At 29.4% G+C, this 23,478-nt stretch overlaps 1 protein-coding gene across 1 annotated transcript in view; it reads right to left on the bottom strand.

Moving 5' to 3' along the window:
- Positions 1 to 23,478, bottom strand: part of LOC128391761 (hemicentin-2-like) — a 75,783-nt gene that overhangs the window by 27,241 nt on the left and 25,064 nt on the right. The window lies entirely within an intron of this gene.

The raw sequence follows: 23,478 nt of genomic DNA, 5'->3' as shown, positions 1-23,478 counted from the left end.
TTCATATCTACTCTGCAATAATGAAGTTCATCAATCTTATCATGACTTGAAAAAGTAAGGCGGAAAAGTTGAGTGTTTGAAAAGACTTTTTTTGTTACAGAATAAAAAACTCAGGGTGGAATATAATGAGAGAGTAAAAAACAAAGCTCGAACTTTCATTTTCCACTCCGCCCCCATGTGAGGTTTCAATTTGGTTCAGAATTTGAAACATTGTATTTATGATGCTTAGAATGTGTTAGATTGGATTAGAACTTTTTTTTTGTTCTTTAGAACTTTTTCTCTCTCTCCACCTTTTTCGATCATTATAATCAAAGGGGAGAAAAGTAAAAAGTTTGGAAAAAGTTTTTTCGATTTTTTTTCGTTCTTCCAACAACATCCTTCGCCAACTCGTGATCCCCTTTTACCATTATAATTTTCCTCATCCTCATCATTATCATGTTCGGTTTCCAAAAGGATCATCAACTTTTGACTTCATCAATTTTTTCATCTCTTTCTCTCATCCTTGTAACATGTACTCCATCATCATCATCATCATTATTGACTCTTATCACCAACCAGAACTTTTTCTTGAACTTGATCAGGTTCAGTTTTTTTTCATACATAACATTTTCTTACCAATCCATTGAGTTTCATTATCACCTTTATTGTAATATCATGTTCAACAAACAAAATTTTCATACAATGTCAACTTTTCAAAGAGTATTCAGATTCAATTTAGGATAAACACCATGAATTCAGGTTCGAACAAACAAAAAATGTCAACATGGAAAAGATTAAAAAAAATCTAACAACACAATGGAAAGTCAAGTAAGGTGTGTTCGTAAGGACTTCGTATACATGGTGATGATAAGAATGACTGACCATGGATGATGAGCTTTATAATCAGAATATGAAAAAAGGATGAGCTAAAATTCCGTTGTGAGTTCGCCACACTCATTGATGGATTGAATTTACCTCATTCAAAATGAGATAATCACAGAAAACTATTAGAAAAAGGTCAACAAATATCGGGTGACCGAAAATGAGTGAGCATCTCACGAACCTTAAGTTTTGGACCCACGTTTCTATACATTTTAAGAAAGTAAATTTGACGCTGAGTCCAAAAATATTCGGCTTTTTTTTCTAGGACGCACGGTTCTCGAGAAATCGAGTGGCCTGACAAAGCGAACGGTTAACTTTGGACTCAAAATTTTTGGTCAAAAGTTATTCTTTTTGACCTATTATCTTATATACCTAAGCTTATCATTATCTGAAGTAAGGTTATTGAGATCCAACATGGCCGAAATCAACGAAAATTGCTATCTAACTTTCCCATTATAAATTTCTCATAGAGAAAATCGCGATTTTGGCCTTTAAATAAGAACCACAGTTGCACTTGAACTTCGAAAATTCTGAAAAAATTCACGATTTATATTTGATCGATGGCGCTTTCAATGGCGTTTGAAATTTTATTCTAGGATCTACCATTCTTGAGATGCTCACTCATTTTCGGTCACCCGATATACTAATGAGAAGATGATGACGAAAATGTAAACATTTGATAATCTTTGTTATGATTACTTTGTAACAATAGAAAAAGCATCTTCAATATTTTCATCCTTTTCTTCAGGAGGATATTTTGGTTCTGTCTGTTTATGAACAATATCCAGAACTTACGAAATAATAAAATGAACATAATAACGCAATTCTCTCATTATTTTCACTATGATGCTGATGATAGAAACCTTTGAAAAGCATCATTTAATTCATCATCATCACTTATCCAAGTGAACCTTATATTGTTGCCCTTGTTAAATTACATCGACAAAGTCAATGGAAACAAATGAAAAGAAATAGCAGAAAAAAAATTATCCACCAAAAATCATTCACTCCAATGGATAACCATTCAATGATTATGATTAATTGATTTTTTTCACCATACAATTGGATAGTTGATTGTATCAAGTTGATTAGTTAACTTTACTAAAAATCAATCGATAAAATGAAAGTGAAGAAGGAAAATTTTTCTCAATCATTTCATCAATGAATATATTGCAACAATTGCAATTTACAAATTCAATTGTTGAAACAGTTTGTCAACTTTTGATTGTCATCATGATGATGATACAATTTGAATCTACAATTGAATTAATGAAAACATTGAGATCAAATTTTTACAATCATTTGTATTCTTGATGGACTTTTTTTCCTTAATTTTTTTCTGATTGATTGACAGTTGAATATAAATATCAATTCGTATTTCAATTTGGACATTCAACTTGGAGTCTCCATCAATTCTGATGTAAAATAACCTGAAGCTCTTATAATAGCATCTTTCATCATCATCTGCATCCATCTTATCATGTTGATCATCATTATTTGTTTACTTTTTTTCTGTTCCTTTTTGTATTTATTTTCAGTTTCAAAAACATTGAACTTTCAACTTGTAAATCCAACAAGTTTACATGATGAATCTTAATTCACTTTCGATGCTGTCATCATGTTAATCTTGTTATATTTAGACTGACAATCAACTTGTCAGATGAATTAAATGTTAATAAATATTCAAACAGCTGATTTATACTGAATTATCATGATTTACAATCATGTAACTTATGACCAGAGGGGAAAAAATAAATGAAAAGAAGTATAAAAAAAAGTTTCATCATGAATTCTGAATCAAATTTGAATCACAATGTAAAAGTTAATCAACTTTCAATTTCTTTGAACAATGTCAACAGTTTTTTTTGAAATGATAATAGGAAACTCAACTCAGAACATTGAATAGTCATGAAGACAATATTCTGATATCATGAGTAGGATAATTTACATCAAACTGAGTATATTTGGAAGTCAGAATAATTTGATGAAAAAAAAGACTTTATAACAATTAGATAATCAAATCTAACGGTAATCAATGAAGCATCATTTTCTTAATCAAATTTGTGATAAAATCTCACCAAAAACGTAATATTGAATTTCGAGCTGAAAAAAGTTCTTGAGATGGTTTCTCTCTCTCTCTCTCTCTCTCTCTCTCTCTCTCTCTCTCTCGCTCTCTCGCTCTGTTTAAGAGCAATTTCTCAAAAAATATCATCATGTTAATGAATTTGATGGTTGATCTTTTTTCTTAATTTGTTTGTCAAACCAAAGATGAAGAAGATAAATTTACATGGATATAAGAGAGTATGAGAGAGAGAGAGAGAGAGAGAGAGAGAGAGAGAGAGAGTTGAGTAAGAAGATAAAGATTAACATCATCACTTTGACCAACTAATCATGATCATCATCATGATACTTGGAACTTTTCTTTGCTTCTTCTCAATTTCATTCATTTCATGTTGCCTTTCACATGGAATTTAGTTACAAAGGAAAATGTTTCAATCTCTTTTTTTTCTGATACTTTTTCTCTAATGACACTTTCCATCAAGGCATTTTTTCATCCTCATCTTCATCTTCTCTCTCATATATTCGAAGGAGATGAAAAAATGTTCATTTTCTTTTTTTTTCTTCTCCCTTGATTAATGAATCTCTTTTTTTCTCATTGTTACTCTAATACAACTTACTCTCCATTCACCTTTTCCTATTTGTTACCATTTTCTCTCATCACTCTTTGCTCTTCTTTTACTCATCATCATCATCATCATCATCATCTTTTCGTGACTCAAAACATTAGAACGAAAACAAATTCGACTCTTTACTTTTGTATTCCAAAATTTGTAGAGAGAAAAAAACGAAAAAGAAAAATCTTTTCAGCTCAAACTATTAGAGAAAAAAGTTCTAATATGTTCGAAGTATCAAGCCAAGAATTTGAACTTTCTTCGACCCACCAACATTCACGCTCTTCAATTACCTGATAATCATATTGAATCATTTTTCAAATCATAAGATGAAAAAACTTTTACTTTCGAATCAGCTGATCAATAATCTTAATGAGATGAAACATTTTGATTAATTAGTATACAGACAGAACATAAAGAGAGAAAAACAATGTAACCAATTTGAGTATCATTTGCATGAGCAAATATTCATTGTATCATGAATATTGATCATGATGAATGCTAAAAATAGTGGAATCAATTTTTTCCCCTGGTAAACATTTCATTCAATTTATTATTATTACCAAGCATTCAGAAACAGAAATAAACTAATTAATATTGGAACAGTATAGTAGATATTACAAATGAGTAATTAGTAACTTTGAAAATTCATTTTATCCAAAAGTTCAGTTGACAGGGAATTGGAAATTTTCATTCCCATTTCACAGGAAAACAATAGATTCTCTTGATATCTCTTACAAGATACAATCCAAAATGAACATGAGTCTACATTATTAGTATAATAATAATAAGGTTATCGGCTCTGTTCATTCAGATATTCATGTGAATCAGATACATGAATCAAAATTATCCCCACTGCTTTCAACCTCCTCCACCTCATCAATATTCAATAACTTTACCTGAAGCTTATATACTTTTTTTCACTTGTTTCCATATTACCTCAAGGTATATTATCAACTGAATACGTTCATTCAATTCATTGGATATGTAAATAGACATGATGTTTATCTTTTACTTTTTTCTTTCCTCTCTCACTCCATGAAGGTAAATCCACCCACTTCTTATGACAGTGTGTGTGTGTGTTTTTCTGTACGTTGACACTCATACACAAATACCCAAAATGAGTAGACAGAAAATCTTAAGCTTGATTAACTAACATCTACTCAGGGAAACACTGATCAAACCTCAGAGCTTTAAGAATACAGAATAATCAGTTAATCAATGAAGAGAATCAAGTAAACAATCAGTAATCTTAAAGTAGAAAGAATCAGTTGATTGGAGCATCAAAAATGATTGAATATCATCAATTGAGAAAGAATTTTTTCTCTCTCCATCAATAATAACATGATGATTTATTATCATTCTTCATGATAATAATCATCATCATGACGGCAGTGGCGGCAAAAAAAATGTAACAATATATACAGAAATGATTTCATCAACATGAACAAGTGACCATTATAAATGTTACATGATAACATATTAATAATATTAAGTTATTATTGCACAAGAACTGAAAGGTAAGGCTACACAATTTTTGCTCTGATTGTTTGACCATCATGAAATAGACAACTACTGATGTCCAGTTATTATTATCAGTGATTAATGATTAATGAACAATAAATGACAATTATAATATCATATTAGTTATCCTCAATGAATACCCTGTTCTTATATGAAAGAATGTTCAATTTTTCTTGTTCTTACTTATCATGTACAAATAATATCTATGATATAACTCACAGTTTACCCAAACAATTTAATCATTCAGATATCAGGGAGTTTAAACCTATTGGTTATTTGCTATTCACTATTTACTGTTCATATTTGGATAACTAAATAATCATCATATCTTAAAGAGATGATGATAATAACTGTAAGTAAGAAATAAGGTTCACTTGATAGAGATTGAATAAAGCTTCTTATATAAGATGAATATCTACATTATATGTGTGTGTTTGTGTGTTGGGTTAGTGGTTGATGAAGAGAGTGGGATAAGATGATAAACCATGTTTATCGAGTGAAGATTTTGAATCCTCACGTATCCATAACATCATCATTATCATCACCAGTGGTTCAATACCGTAAGCTAAATAGTTGATAATAATATGATTATATTATACTAAGAATCAGCAAGAAGAAGATGATGTTGATGATAGAGTGAGAAAGGTAAGAGAGAGAGAGAGAGAGAGATGAAGAAAATATTTACAGATGAAGTACTATTTTCATGTGTATGTCTATGTCATTGGGAAGTAAATGTGTAAATAAAAGGTTTGCCTGAACAAATCAAAAAGTTTCGTTTCCTTGTTTACCGATAAATTGACTTCTATCATCAACATTTATCTTCATCATCATCATCATCATCATCAGGATACATTAACTATGGGTATAGTTAATAAATAAATCACTTTGAATGTGAAATTTTGGTAAAATTAAAAAAATCAACTGTCCTGTTGATTTGATGAAAATTATCATAAGTGATAATTTCGTGTCACTTGCAGTATTGATCAATTAACTGCTATTAATGACCATTAAAAGATGGTCGCGATGTTATTTACATAAGATATTAACAGAAACAATTTTCTAGTTCCGGGTTTGATTTCATTCATCAAATCATCATAGCATTTGAGTTTTACAAACTCACCATGTCACCATCATTTTAACAGCTCATTTCCTGATCCGTTTCATCAAATTTCTCAATGTCAATATCGATTCATCATTTGATGTTAAATATTTTTCAATATTTCAGTGATAATGATTATACCATCATGCAAATCGTTCAATACAAAGTAATAAACTCAAAATATTCAACTTTTTTTTTACCTGCAAATGAATATGATGAAAAAAACCTCAGGTAAATAACAACAGGGTTGATAATAATATTAACTATCATTATTATCAACCTCATGCAGTGAATATGATTTAATATGGTAATTTAATTCATCATTTCAATTTAAATTAATCATGATAATATTTTGCTATTGATTTATAATCAAAGTTGATGATTATAATGGTGATATTAATATCACCAACTGTAATGGTAAATCAACACGCAAGTGATAATCAACTGAGATCAAGGTGAAACAAATGGAGCAATCAAATTAATGGTAATAAATTGTAGCTTTAATCATCTAGGCTTCAATTAGAGATTAAAATTAAATTGTTGTAACTTTTCAAGGTGAAAATTAATTGTTTGTGGTAATAACCATAAATCTAAATCATTTGCTCATCTTTTAAACAAACAAATTGGATGAGTTTTCAATCGGAAGTTCATCATCACCTCAATGATTTCGATAGTAAATCGATAACTTTTATTTCATGGAAATTTGAAGAAAGAAAAAAAATACTCGAATATAATTTTCGAATGAACTTTTATCAATTATTCATTATCCTGTTAGTCTTTCATGAAAATATGATCATGGAATTATTTTTTCTTTTTCATTAATTCCAATGATAAACTACTTTTTCTAATTTTTTCTTCTTCTAAAAGTATCAGAACAAACAAACAAAAAACTTATTCAATTTTTACCTCTTCTTTTTCATCCTCATCACCGATTCTACTCTTTTCATATCAACCAACATACCCTCATCACTATGATCGAAGATTGAATGAAACTCAGAATTCTAAAAATTATCTTAATGAAGATGCAAATGATTAGCATATCATGTTAATTACCACAGGGAATTAATTGAAAAGTGAATGAATGTCCTTTAAAATTTGAATGCTAATTGAAGATAAAGATGGACACAAGATAATATGACTTATGTTTGGCTTCAAGAGATGAATTGGAGTTCGAGAGGAAAAAAGTTCTAAGATGCTGATAATGATGTTGTTGATGATGATGATGATAACAATGAGACTAATACAATAAAATAGACAACAATAAGATGAATCCATACAACAATAAGATAACCTCAAAGAAGACCAAGAATGTCTTAAGTTAATTAATTGGCTGTTGGTTTGCTAATAGAAACCATTGAATAGGAACACCATTGATAATAATGTTAGGAACCTAAGGAAAGGGGAGAAAAATTTGATAATCATCATTGATGATGATAATTTATAATAACTAGATCTGATTTTCTTACTCAGGTATAAACACTCACAGTGTTTATCATCATTATTATCACAATGGTCGTCATATCTTTTTACCTTGATATCATTATCAACCAATAGACAATAAGAATCGATAAGGTAACTTGACGATAATGATAATAGATTGACTAAAAGCTTTTACTTCATGGAAACCTATCAAGTCTATTTTATCATCATTCTCATCATCATCATCATCAGAATGATATTTATCTGTTGATTTAATAGATTAGATTGAAAGAGAATGGAGTAAAAATCGAAAAGGAAAAGATAACCCCTCAGGGCGATTAACATTATGTTCACATGTGAAAGTTAAACAATCAGAGTTTTTTTTTCTTCTTCTTTTTCTATTATTAAATTTTTTTCATTCTTATTCTTTCAGCAATTGTAAGAACGATAGTTTCTCATCATCATCAGGGAGAGAGAGAGAGTGAGACTAATAGCTTATATAATACTCTATCTGTAACTTTCTTCCCTGATAATGAAATATTGTTTCGACTCCATGAATGGCTGAATATTATTTTTTTTCATCTTCTCATGAGGTGATCATGACACTGAATCAATCTGATGAGTGCTTTGAACTTTTTTCAGCCTCATCACGTTTATTGGTTGATTGTCTTAACTTGATGAAGTTTTTTTGTTCACATTTCAATCATTCATACACATATTCAGATTTCCATCATCATGAGTTACAAAATGTCATCATATTTATATATAAATAAGATTGAGGGTAACAGTTGACAAATTAATTAATTCACTTTACTTATTATTAGCTTAACAATTAACCAATTATCTGAACATCATTGAGAAATGTTTGAAAGAAAAAGCTAAATACTAACAAAAGAAACGCTCATGGGCAATTTAATTAAGATTTACATGGTAAATGTGGGTGTAGATTTCATGAAAAAGAGAGATAAAAAATTCCATCATTGAATCTTTGTTTTTTTTTCTTGTTCATCAAATTTGATATTCTAGTGAAAACCCCTAAGGCAATTTTAGGTTAATGATTTTCATTGTTCCAAGAAGCTTTAAATTGAATCTAATCAAGATGAAAGTGAAGTTATTATTCATCATTTGAGGAGAAAGAGTAATTCTCATTAATTATCTATGAGTAATTATCATGGAACTGAAAGAGTTTTTTTCTCTCATGGTAAAGTTATCGACAGTGAAAAAAGTTGATCATAAGTTTCATATTGACAATAAGTAGAAATAATACTTTTTGGGTTTACCAGAAATGTTTTCTTTAAGGGTGGTCATCATTGTTCAAGGAATTATTGAACTTTTTTTCTGTGAGCATTGATCATGAATGAATGAACTTGGTGAGAGAATTGTTGAGAAGAAAAAAAAATTACAACGAACGAGGATAAAACTGGAATAAGGGAAGGAAAAAGTTCAACAACAATTTGAGACAGAAAAACGATTTTGGATCGAGCATAATAAGAATCATAGTGAGAGAAAGATAGAAAAACATCAATCAACTGATTGACAGAAAAAGATACACAGAGAACTCCATGAAAGGAGAGTGGGTTAGACGGAAGCCTGAGAGAAATTGTAAGTTTCAAGAATGGGAGGGAAATCGTAGTTTATGTGAACCAAAGCGAAACACAACTGAAGAAGATGATGAAGAGAAAGAGACGATGAAAAACTTTGTTTTTATTCAACTGTAAGAAAAGGATTTGAAATGAATCAAGAATCAGTTGGAAGATGATCATCACCATCTTCATCATGAAGATAAAAAGATGAACAAGAAAAAAAAGGAAAACTCGAAGAGGAAGAAAAAGCAAATTCGTTCACTTTCTCAATCGTTTTTTTCTTCCCTTGATTCTCATCTCATGATGATTCTGAATGTCACCATTTTTTTTGCTTCTTCATACCAATAACTTCTGGAGAAGATCGGATCTTACAACATCCACCACCCCAATAGCTCTCTCACTCTCTCACTCACTATTGTATTTCCTGTTTGGTGCAACAATATAAATGCTTAGTTCAGATGAAAATTGTTCCATTTTTTTGATAATCATGAAAAAGAGTATATAAGAGACGGAATTTTTTTTTGTCTATCTCTCAATCTTCACCATGAAGGAAGATGATGCAAAGAAATTGTTACTAGCAATTCCAATGTAATATTATATTAGAATTATTATTATTGTCAGAGTATTCAGAATTTTCCATCTCTTCTCACTCAGATTCCATGTATTTCCAATGAAAATGATTGATTACAGAAGCAACAAAAAGCCATTAGGCAGAAAAAAAAATCAGATAGAGAGAAAGGAGAAAGATGAAGATACTTCATTAAGATGAAGATGAAAAAAAATCTATTGAATCAACAGAAGATTTTTCATCAACAATCAACATTCATCATATCAAAATTATTGGCAATCAGGAAATACTAACACTTAATCATCATCATCATCATACAATATCGATAATGGGGGTGGGGAAAAAGTTCTGAAGTTCTGAGGAAACAAAGAGAAGAGAAAAGTTTTCTTGAAACATATTCAATATATAATTTCAGATGATAAATGAATTAACTTATTATTATTACAATTACATATCGGGTAAGGGTTACGGAAAACCAATATGAAACCAAATACTCAATGTTCATGATTAATTAATCATGCGAAATCTAAATTATCATAATCTACATAATAACATAGCTGAATAATTACCATGTAAAACCTTTTTAATTGGATAGTAATTTATCCTGTTATCTGAGTAAATGAATCTACCTGATCAAGTCTAAGGTTTCATGTAATATTTAATAATATATTGATTTCTTTTTCAACGAACATGAGTTGATATTGTTCAGAGATTTCCAACATTATCATGTTATTTATTAGAGGGATTATCTTCATGGGGAATGTTACCTTAACTGAAAATTTAGAATTTGAAAAAAAGTTCTTTTTACAATCTTCATTCAAGACTATTATTCATCATTAATATTATTCACTTTTCATTGACTCGATCATGTTTCTCATCATGATTATCTTCCTGTGACCCGATTATCATGATATTTATTTTTTACCTGAAAAAAAGCAAATATGATTGATAATTTACTTTTCCTTGAGCCAAATTGATTCAAAAGTTTTGCTGATTTTTACTCATGAAATCCAATGAATCATGTTTGAAACTTTCCATCTATTGAAATATCATTCTCATGGGACAGATAGACACAAAATTTAAGATGATCATCATGAAAGTATATTCAAAGTTGATTTTATAAAAAAAAAGTTCAGTAAATGAAATGATCAATTCAGAGGAATGAAAATTTTCCCTGAGAGGATTTTTTTTCATTTTGATATTCTTGACGAGATTTTCATGAGAGGTTGAGGTGGAAAATTGTTCAAGATAAAATTCACTTTTGATAACAAATTTCCAATAATAACCATGAAAAGATATTGAATGATCAACATTTTCACTGATTAAATCAATTGATTGGCAATTGTAACAATATTAATAAATCAGCATGACAATATGATGATGAATCAATATTAATTTTTTTTTCTCTCTTCTTTTCATCAATAATCAATATTAATCAACTTGAAAAATGGAAAACAAAAATAAACGGAAAGGGAATCACATGAATCGGATAAATGTTATGAATTAAAGTGTCACAGTTGATGAAGTTGAAAAGTGATGATGATCCTAATCCCCAAGATTGACAGTGGGGTAATTTAGACACGAGAGAGAGAGAGAGAGAGAGTGCTCATATACCCACACCCTTGCCACCAACTTTTGGTCTTTTGATATTAAATCAAAAATGGATCATCCAATACATGGATCATCAGTTGATTATCTTTCCACCTTCATCTCAATATCCAACATCAACTGTCACCATACAAGATGAAATCTCAACATTGTATTGTCTTTTTTTCCACCCTGTAAGATGGCGGTTCTAAGTGTTTATATTGTTGTTTGAGTATCAACATCTCTCTCTTATGGATATTACAATGCTAATCTAATCCTCTGTTATCCAATGTCAAACAATATTAACTGTAAATCAAAAAATAAACTGTAGATCCATTTGATTTATACATTGAATCGTATTAAAATATACAGAGACACAAAAAAATCATCTCATTTTTTTCATCTTTCCCTTCATCTTCTTCCTTCCTTAACTTGTCTTCATACTCCATTGATGACAATCATCATGAAAAACTATCATGGTCATTATTATCGTATCAACAGAGTAAAAGTTCATTTGTAATTTCAAATTAAATCAACATCTTGACCGGAAAACATTTTGACAGTTTCTTCATCTCTTTTTTTGCCTGCTGACCAGTCTCATCTCTTACACACAATTTTATCTTCACATATCATGTCACCATTATTCCGATAATACCTTTGAATGTTTCATATTGACGATAAATTTATATTACACATTTGACAGAACCTAATTTTTGCCTCTCACCATTCCTGTTCCGTAACACCAGTAAGTCATAATTTACATGATTTCGAATTCAGATTTCCAATATAAACTTAATCATCATCATGTAATATCTTGAATACAATGAATCAAATTTAGAAAGATTAACGCGGCAAAAAAGTTCCATCAGCAGATTAGATTGAAGACTTTCCATTCTAATATTCAATTCCAAATCAATCAGATTCAATCAATGAACTTTTTTCATGTTCAATCATCACTTGAATACATATTAACACCTCACATGAAGATGTTAATAAAAACCGATGAATGAGAAAATGGTGAGAGAGAGAGAGAGAGGAATTGCAATTTTCAGAATATTATCATGAAAATTCATGGATTCAGTTTCTTACTCAGTAGTTTTATCCTTTTATCCGAGTTGTTTTTTGTTACTACTGTTGTTGCCTTTCAATCAGGTTTCATTCATTAGACATTCTGAATCTCCGTTGGTCACTGAGAGTCAAAAGCTTATAAGCTGATTCTGTTTATATCCAATATCTCATATGGATAAAGAAACCGTATTCAGAGTTTCTTATAAACTTTCATGGAGAGTGAGAGAGAAAGAGTGTGAGAGATGGAAAGATAAAGTCATGGAAAAACTTTTCACTCGGTTAAATGGTTAATTAACCTTACATGAAACGAAGATGATGATAAACATGATTCCGAATAAGATAAGAATTCAATAAGAATAAGTGATCAAAGTGATTTCTTTTACTTCGAGACCGAAAAAGATTCAAGATAAAGATGATAATCTTCCCAGGAGATATTAACTGGATAGTTTTACCTTTTTTTCTTGTTTATTTCTGATTTCATATATTCAAATCAACATGAATGATCAATGAAATTGGAACATCATTTCATGTTCATTTTGAAGCCAACTTTTCATTTTTTTCAAGTCAAAAAATCTCTAATCATAAACTCATTTAATTAGTAGTAAAATCTAATCAATCATCGTAAAGGTTTGACAAGATAACATGGAAATCTAATGAATATCAATTATCTATAAGAGTGGAAACAAAAAGTAATCAAGACTAATTCATTATCTCAAACTAAAGGATGATTATTAGCCTAATAATTTCTAATGGATGAGAGCATGATGATGATGATGATGATGATAATCATTTTGACTTTATTCTTTCGTGTCATTAGATTTTTATCTCTATGAATTTAGTAAGATGATAAGGAAGAGGAGGAGGAGAAGATGCAAAAAAAACTTGACCAAATCCGGATGATGGATTAGCTGTTTGTATGTGTGTGTCTTTCAACCGGAACTTACAGGAAAAGATGATGATGACATGAAATGTTCAGAGTTGATCATCATCATGATTGAAATAAATGAAAATCATAGATGGAAAAACATGGAAGAGATAGCAAGTGAGTGAGAGAGAGAGAGAGAGAGAGATAGGACAATAATTTCATATCTAATTCATTTTAACACCATGTTTTTTTTCATCTTCATCTTTGTCTTCCCAGAGATGATGATGAAACCATTCATCAGTGACACTCTGGTGTCTCAGCCCATAAAATATACACCATGGACCCTGAAGAGAAGGCTAATTCATAAAAGTCACTATGAGACAGTCAATTAGATGATTAATGATAATCAAAGAGTAATAATAATAATCATTTCCAATCATGATAATAACCACCAGGAAAAATGTGAAACATGAAAGATGAAGCTTAATCAAAGACTTAGACTGATGATGAAGCAAAGATAATTATGAGTATGTTACATATTTATAATCAACATGATGATGAGATTCATGTTTCAAATATAAAACCATAAAATCATCATCATGAAACAAGAGTATGACCAGTGAATGACCAAAATAGTAAGAGGAAAATGAGAGAGACCAGAATATATTAATGTTTAGTTAATGAAACATGGTCAGTCCAATGGTCAGAATCATGATTAAAATTAATGTTTTGCTGATTAATCAGCGAAAAGAAAGAAAAAGTTCCAACTATCACAAAGTTTTTGCATATCTGTTTACATTGATTATCAATCTAAATGTTTAACAATCAATTGAACTTTTTTTCTTGATTGAATAATCTTGTTATTATCCTTCGGATAATAATGATTACTAATGGATATCAGTGAGTCTCTGGTGATTTATCATTATTTTTTTCTTCTTCTTGAGGTAAAAACATCATTACCATTTGCATGATACTTTGAAATCGGGTTACAATGAATGATAAATGATTGAATTTGTCAACTAAACTATTCTAAAAACATAATAAGTAGATAAACAATCAAGATAATTATGATACATAATCAATGAAGTTTGTGTGTCTATTAGGTTTGCGTTTACGTTAAAAATAGTATACGAAAAGTTATCCGCCATTGAGATAATGATGATTGCATATTCGCAAAGGTAACAATCAATTTGCGTGATTTTGATTGTTGGATAAATTGTAGTTTTCCTATTATTGACTCTCTCTCTCTCTCTCTCTCTCTCTTCCATGTTGCAAACAGTTTAAATGAAAATATTATGTTTGTCAAAATCTCACTTGGGGGCTATTATCATTATCAACAACATTGGCCCACTTCTAGTAAAAGGAGGAGGAGGTGGTGGATGAATACACGGTATAATTTTGGTGTAAACCATAGCAATGGATTTTTATTTTCCTCCTTCAATGTTGTAACAACAATGATAATGATGATCATCATCATCAACATTAAGAGTGTCCTTGTTGTTAGAGGTGGAAATCATTTGTTGATTTGATAACCAAGGGTGAAAGCGTATAAAAAATGAAGGTGGAGTGAGTGGAGAGAGTAGGAAGATGTATGAAAGATGATGATGAGAGAGAAATATATAAGGACAGAATCGTACATGATATGAATTAGGTTTAGGCGTCGGTATAAGTAGTTATGGTTAACATTGAAATAATATTACGATAAAAATGGATAACAATAAGTTGTCAAGTGATGATAATGATGATGAGAAATTGTAACTAGAGACAGAAAATACGAGTGAGAGAGAGAGAGAGAGAGACTTGAATCGAATCTCTAGAAATAAGAAATCACTACAAGGAAAGTGAATCTTTTTTCTTCCTCTGAATGTTGTTTTTTATTACTCTCTTCCTTTTCATCCTCATCTTCTTCAGAATTCTATTCTCATTCTATTCATGATGTCAATACCCTGGAGGCATTTCTATTGAATAACCAGATCAAAAAGCTTTTGGACTGTCCAATACAAAAGCAATTTAATACACTGAATCTCATCATCAACCATTAAAATTATCATTATCAGCTAATATTTAGATTGCAATGAGAATGAAACAAAAAGAGATAAATAAATTGGAAAACTCAATCATTAACTCAAAGCAAATTAATTTCATTGCAAATTCAACTCGCTAAATCAACTAAATTGCAATGGTAAAAGTTATAAAAAAAAATATCAAACAATTGAACATACATAATATTTACATCAATAATCAACATGATTATATTTAAATTGTAGCAGCTCAATTAACCATGGTAATTAAACAGAGCATTAGGAAATATGATAAATTCATATTAATACAAAATTGTTATTAAATCAACATGAATCATTGTAATAAAAAGTCAGGGTGTTGGCTGAGCTTTAAAATGTAAATGTCATCATATGAAAAGTTAATCATAACTATCATATTTCATTCATGTTAATAGTTAATCAGTAAAGTGTCAATTTTAACAAATATATTATCATTTCAGATCAACTGAAAAAAAAGAAGTGCAAAAAAAAATGAACATGATTATTTATTCATTGAAATTGGATTGAGATTAATTCATGAATGAAATTACATTCGGACAAGTTTATCGGTTTGATATTGTTTACATTTGATTTGCAATTATATGTGTTGGAATATAAATCAACAATTGATAGACAACAATTTAAAACTCAATGAGAATCCATTGATCCAGAAATGAATTGAATTGAATTTTGAGAAATTTCAATTCAATTGTATTCGGTGATATTTACTGTCAAACATGATAAATATTCACAAGGAAAAGGAAATTGAGAAAATGAAATTTAGTAAAATATTTTATTTCTAAATCATTGATATTATTTTAAAAGGATAACAATCAATTGATTGAATCAAATTGTGAGATTAAATTGTTTCAATCATTTACCATTTATTCAAATGCTTATGAAAATAATATCACTTTAAATCAAATTATGAGGAAAAAGTAATTAACTTGATTACCTTTTATCACAACTGGTTAATTATTGATTGCTGAGCTAAATGTTGATATTTAACCTTTCAAGATTGTCACAACCTAACCAATCATTAACAATATTAATGATAATTGTCATTCTGATTAGATTGTTAATCAATGAATTATAAGACAGGTTTAAATGTATAGACCAAGAAAATAATAAGTAATAAAATTAAAGTTAATTAACAATAATTACACCCAATGATAATTTAGATTAATCAGAAATTTAAAAATCAATGGAATCAATTGTATCAAATTTACTAGTTAAATGATTCATTGATTATTTTAATTCTACACAATTTTAATCGAGTAATAAATGAATCCATTGATTAGCATTTGATTGTGAATCAAAGTGATTGGAGATATTAAAAGTCCATTAATCAATCAGCAATATGATAACTTAATTGGCAAAATTGATCTAAAATTGAAACCGTTAACATTATTTACTTAAAACTTTGCAAAGTTAATCTCAATCTCAATCTTAATCCTAATCTCCTTTTCAGAGTTTGACAACGAAATGAAATAAACACAGAGGCTGGTGGGTAAGTGGAAGGTTAAAGGTGAAAGGTGAGATTGAGATTAAATCCTTAACGTGCTAATCTTAGTATAAATAGACAATCAATATAACTTTCAACTCGCAACAAAATCAATGAAGATACAAACACCTTAGCCCAATGATTGACATAAAGTCTCATCAATTTAAACACTATGATAATATTATCTCACTCTCTCTCTCTCTCTCTCTCTCTCTCTCTCTCTCTCTCTCTCTCTCTCTCTCTCTCTCTCTCTCTCTCTCTCTCTCATGGTAAACAAACTGAGTCAATATTTAGGATAAGATAAACAAGTAACTGTAGTTTGTTGATTGAAGAAAAACTTTTTTCTCTTCTCTATTGTATTCTAAATGAAAATATTTCCCCATCGATTGTAATTGTTGTAATATCATCATAAAGGCTATTTAGTGGTCACCAGTAGTGTCAATGTGTATCAAGGGAGTGGGTGGAAAAGATTCAAGAGGATTCATTTTAAATCCTCACTCACTCGCTCTCTTTTAATCCTCTTTCAATTTTCCCACTTGCAATAAAATATTAATACTTTTTGCTTATGGAAACAAAAATGAGAATCAACATTTTCCATAGACAAACTTATCATTATTATTTTCATCAAAGTGTCAAAAATAAATGTGACACATTTTGATCATCAAATGCTGAAATTAACAAGGTAAGTAGCTTAATCTATGTATGTACACTTAGAATGTAATAATAATAATTTAAATCATTTAGTTAATTGTTAACCTACCACTTAATGTCTATTAACTTTCATGTCCTTCAATTGCTTCAAGTGCTGTTTAATTGTAACTGTTAATCAACTACCTTGTTAGTTTTATTGTTTACAATGGTTTTTTTTATTCATCATCATATGTGAGGATTTACAACAATTAAGCATAATTTACAGGAGATTAAGATTATAATGGCAGATTAGTTGAATCTTTAATCTTACATTCAATTGATTTTTATGATTCACTTGATTGTTGAAAGGATTTTGTTTCCTATTAAATTGATTGTCGTTTGGTTTACTTTATATATTACCACTTCCATGAAAATACTCAACCATTCACCATGAATTACACCTTTAGTTTCATTTCAATTGCAATCAGTGAATTGGAATCATTGAGAATTTAAATCTCTCTCTCTCTCTCTTTCTTTTTCCTCTCCTTTCTCTTCTTATCAATTTAAATTCATGATAAATCTCAGATTAAGTTGATATTCATTGGGTTTAGTAATATTATACACCTTTTTGATTCAAATTGAAGTAATTTGGAAAAGTTCAGTTCAATATAACATGATAACCAATTGTAATGATAATTTCATGAGTCTCCCCTGGAAATGTAATCAACCTTTAAATATATTAAAACCAGAATGATATCAAAATGGTAGCGATAGAAAACTCTTAAGGAAAGAAGACACTTTGATCATTATCATCATGATAATCAGGAGAGATAATACTGATAGGGATAATTTGGAAAAGAATACAAGAAAAATTAGAAGAATCAAAAAGAAGATGAAGATAAAAGTGATAGAGAAAGTATTATATAAAATGATTCGAAATGAAGAGAATTAAGGCAAAAATCTTTCCCGCCTTCTCATCATCTTCGAGCTAAATTTAGGATAATCTTCATTGGAAGAAAACAAAAAGAGAAATAATCAGCATGAGAAAATAGTAAACAAGCTCATGAGACTGACCAGAATCGATGGTCATTCAAAATGGGAACCAAAATAATCAACAGATGAACAATTGAAAAATGTTCCATTCTCTGTTCAATCTCTCAATGGATAAATGAACCATTTCATTTGATATTCATTCAGTTTTATTATCATCATCATTATGTAACATTATCATGAAAAAAAAATCACATCACCATAAAAAAGGTATCAAAATAATCAGAACAATTTGTTTGGTTCACTTTAGCACCACAATAACAACAAACTGTAATATCAATTTTATCATCATTATGTGATCACTTTAAATGTTATCATCATCATCATCATCATCATCGTCATCATAATAGTCATTAACAGTTATGATTACCTTTTATTACCATTGGTGATAAAATATATGAGGAAAAAAATTATTAACATGAAACTCATTTGAAACGGTCTGATGATATGAATCAACATTATCAAGGTAAATTGTTGTCATCTGATTATTTAACATCATCATTATCATTAATGATTAACATTTATTGTTAAATATTATGTTTAAAATCAAAAGTTATTTTATTATTAACCATTCAACAAGTTTCCAGATATAATAATAAACGGAAATTCAAGTGACAATTTAAACAACATAATCATCATGATAAACTAGATGATAATCAATATATTATCATAAATTTCGTGATTGTCATCATGATTAAACTTATATCATGAGTCAGAAAAACTTTTGATAATCTCATCATTGTTGTGGGAATTTAATTGGAGTGTGAAAAATGAATATTTTCACACCTTCTCTATGAGATTATCCCTATTGGGTTTATTTGAATGTCACCATGATAATCAGGGTAATCATATACAATGAATGAAATTCCCTATCCAATCAACCATTAAAAGTAAAATCTTATTATTATGGTTATCATTTAGAAGACATTTTCTTTGGTATTTCCAATGAATTATATTTTTTTCCCTCAACCATCAACTTCCCACAGCCTTGATAATAATAGTACAAAGTAGGAAATAGTCGATTCAGCGGACTGATTATCTCATTGATTCATTGATTGCACGATTTTTAATCAGCATCAATTGTTAAACCGTGTTAAAGTTGATTATTTAATCACAATATAGTTTTGATGATGGTGATACAAAACTTTTCATCAAATTGGTTCTGGTCTATGGATATCGATGATGCATAAGATATGAAAAGATAATCCATTGGAAAGATTAACTAGAGAAAAAGTTTTCTTTCCAATATTAACTGAAGAAATAAGCGTAAAGATTAGATATGATAATAGGATTTTATTGGAAGGTGAGAGAGAGAGAGAGAGAGAGAGGAGCGGGGAAATGTCACTTTGGAATTTAAAATTTCGCGGTTTGGCTGGAAATTTGAATTTTCATCTACAGGGATGATAGAAATGAATGAGAATCGGGAGTTGGTGGTTGGTGATTCCTCTGTCAATTTAATTTTCAAATACCACAAATGATAATCGATACCACAAGAAAATAATGTTATTGGTTAATTATATCATTTGATATTATCAAATGTCAGTGTTACTTGGGAGTTAATTGTTCATTCAATTCAATTGAAATTAATTTAACCATGAAAAATGTTGAACACAGAAAAAAATTTTCAATGTGAAAACAATGAGACAGAAAACTGAATCAATTGAATCACTAATTATACAGTTGGTATGATTATGATAATTAGTTTTTCCAATGATAATCACAAGTTAATTTAACATAATACATTGAGAATTAGTAATCATATAGAGAGAGACACTTACAAATATTAATAAACTACCGGTAGATTTAACTTAATCATAAATGCAGCTAATTGAATAGCTAATCAATTTAGATAATCATTTCTAATGCAAATCCAGTACAATAATTAACAATGATGCAAATGATTATGGTGATGAGTCAAAAAGATGTGACCTTGATTTTGTCAAGACAATCATATTAATGATGATGATGATGATGATGATGATGATGATGATGATGATGATACCGATAATATTGATACCCCAAACAATTTAATCAAATTAGATGTAATCATGAATTAAGATAATGATGAGGCTTTATCATTACAGAGTAAATCACTTAGACGCAGTATTTTTAATCAGAATGAATTAGTTGATTATTTAGCTAATGATACAAAGATATATTATAAGAATCAGAATCAAGATTAAGTGTTGTCAGAGTTTGAATAAATCCTTGAGATTAATGAATTGTCATTGTTGTTACATAATAGAAACGCGTGTTGGAAGCTAATTTAAACTATCGGGTGTAAATAAATGATATTATTACGAGTGTATCATCACCATGAATGAAAATTAAACCAAAAAAAGACACACAAAGATTAATAATGTTTAGGGTGCTTTGATTAACAATTATTCATTGTGACAATTTAAGTGAATACAAATGATTGGAAAATATTATAAAGATAATTACATCATAATCTAATACACATTAGTATTGGATAAATGTATCAACAGAATTTGAATCGATTTGAATATTGTCTTGTCTTTATAATATTTTACTTTAATAATTAGCACTTGGGTTGAATCATTAGTGGACATTGTGGTCAATAAGGTTATGTTTGCTCAAATAATGACAATTTAATGGGAATCATCATTTTCTATCATCTTCATCATCAGTTAAAAGTATCAAGTGTATTGATAATGATCAAATGTATCAAATGATAAACTCACTCGATGTTTACTGTTACATTGATACATTTTTCTTATAACTGTTTCTTTTAGGATATTGAGTTGACAAGGAGAACTGAATCATTTGTCACTTTCTCCACCCACCCATGGGTCGAAACTCATTCTGGTATCCAGAAATAGAGAGAGAGAGAGAGAGAGAGAGAGAGAGAGAGAGAGAGAGAGAGGTTGATACGCGAAAAATGAATTCAAGGTCAATGGTAATATTATAATGATGATTATTATTATGGTTCTGATGATAAGAACCCAGTGAGATATGAATCAGAACCATAGGCTCATATAGTGTGCATTTAATGATAATAATTTTCTGGTTACTCGACTCTCAACTCCCACATTGTGATACGAATCACTCTTGAAACTCCCTTCATATACTACATAATATAAAATCAGTATCCTAGTCAGCATCTGAAATATTATCCACTCAAACTTTTTTCTCAAACTTCCGTTTCCTCAAATCATATTGACTTTTTGTTTTATTCTGTTTATCATCAGTTGGTTATTAATATATTAATAAATCTTAATTTGTATATTTATGAATTATGAGTATCATGACTGAGGGATTGAAACTGATATATTGCTCATGAAGAAAGAAAGAAAGAAGGAATGAAAAAGTTTCAAAATGATTCTCATAATCATGATAAGGATTCTGAGCTTGAGAATTTTTTTTCTGATATTGACCATTATTTATGAATAAACATTATGATGCTAATGGTGATTCTTGATTATATCAAAGATGAAAAGATTGAAAGTGGGAGAGGTGAAACAGGCAAAAGATGATGATGATGATGATGAAGAAAAGGGGGTGGAAGAAATAAACATGATGGAAAGTAAATTATCATGCCAATGGATAGTTACTCTTGTTGTTGTTACCAGAAAGAACAGTTCATCAATCAATTTAGTCATTCGGAGGTTGAAACTTCTGGTAAAGAGGAACAAGAGAAGAAGGAGGATTGGGGTGGGGTGGGTTATATACTAAAGAAGGAGGGAAAAGGAGGAGACCTTGATTAGGTTACAATCTTCAGTTTGTTATTCATCGCACGGGTTACAAACTAATAAACATAATCAGTTCCCTCTGAGCTCAGCATGAAATCTGGTTGTTTGTTTTTGTTTCTTATTAAAAGACTCAAAGCTGAATAGTGATAACAAGGTTAACCAAGACTTTACTCAGAGTTTCATGTTTCTTATCCGTTAGAATCATGAAACAAACTGTAATCATTACCATGTTTATCTCGTCATCGAGTGAAAAACTTATGAAATTTTGCCTCGAGAGTATAATTGATAATATCAATTTCGATTCTCTTTACTTTCTCTCTGATATTCAATTCTGAATATACTTTCATGCTCGTCATGAGTTTTGGTTTCCTTTGTTAATTCCGGTAAAAAAATTAGAAAGTCTCTTTAATTAACAATTAAATGCTTCATAATATAAATGTATTTTCTAGTCACAGCAATCAACTGATTAAAGATGAAAGAATCTGAAAAATCAAGCAAATGTAATCAATTAAATTGCATAATTAATATAAAACCATTTATAGTCAATAGATGAAGATAATGTTCATTTTCAATGGTGATTAATGAACTAATCAAGAAAATTATTCTCATGGATAGTAAAAAAGTTCATCTCAATCTGTTCAATGTTGCATGAAGATGATGATGATGATGATGACGATGATAAAATAAACAGAGTAGGAAAAAAATCTTCCCTTGTTTATCTTGGATGGAAACGCAACACCCCATAGATACATAACACGTCGTTGAATATAAATAATTGATCATCATCTATGGCTATTAATATCATCGATAAAGATAATCAAGCATCTTGTTAGTCACTTCGATCATATATTCATTAAGATTAGGATTAAAAATCTATGGGAAATAAGCCAAGAGATAAATTAACACCAATGGAATGAAAATATTTCATCAATTTCAAACAGAAGAAAAAACAAGATCATTAATTAGATTACCCTTGACGATCAGAGTCGATCATCATCATCATCATGGTGAGAAAAAATTTACCCACCAATCTACCAGAATTCAATATTAGACATTATATATTGGAAATGAACTCTTTCCTTACACCTCGAAGAAATTTATTTCCTCTTTCTACTTATTCTTATTCTCTCTCTCTCTCTCTCTCTCTCTCTCTCTCTCTCTCTCTCTCATCACTTTCCACCCTGAGTTTTCATTCTGGTGATCATTAAATGTACCATTATCATTAGACTTTCATTAACCATTCAAAATGGTTCCTAAACTATCAGGGAGTAAGAAGATTATTCAACCATCATCATC

The sequence above is a fragment of the Panonychus citri genome, unplaced genomic scaffold, assembly GCF_014898815.1.
Source record: "Panonychus citri isolate SS breed McGregor unplaced genomic scaffold, ASM1489881v1 Contig00135, whole genome shotgun sequence".
Lineage (NCBI taxonomy): Eukaryota > Metazoa > Arthropoda > Arachnida > Trombidiformes > Tetranychidae > Panonychus > Panonychus citri.
Note: the sequence above shows the minus strand (reverse complement) of the source record. Positions and strands in the feature narration are given on the sequence as shown.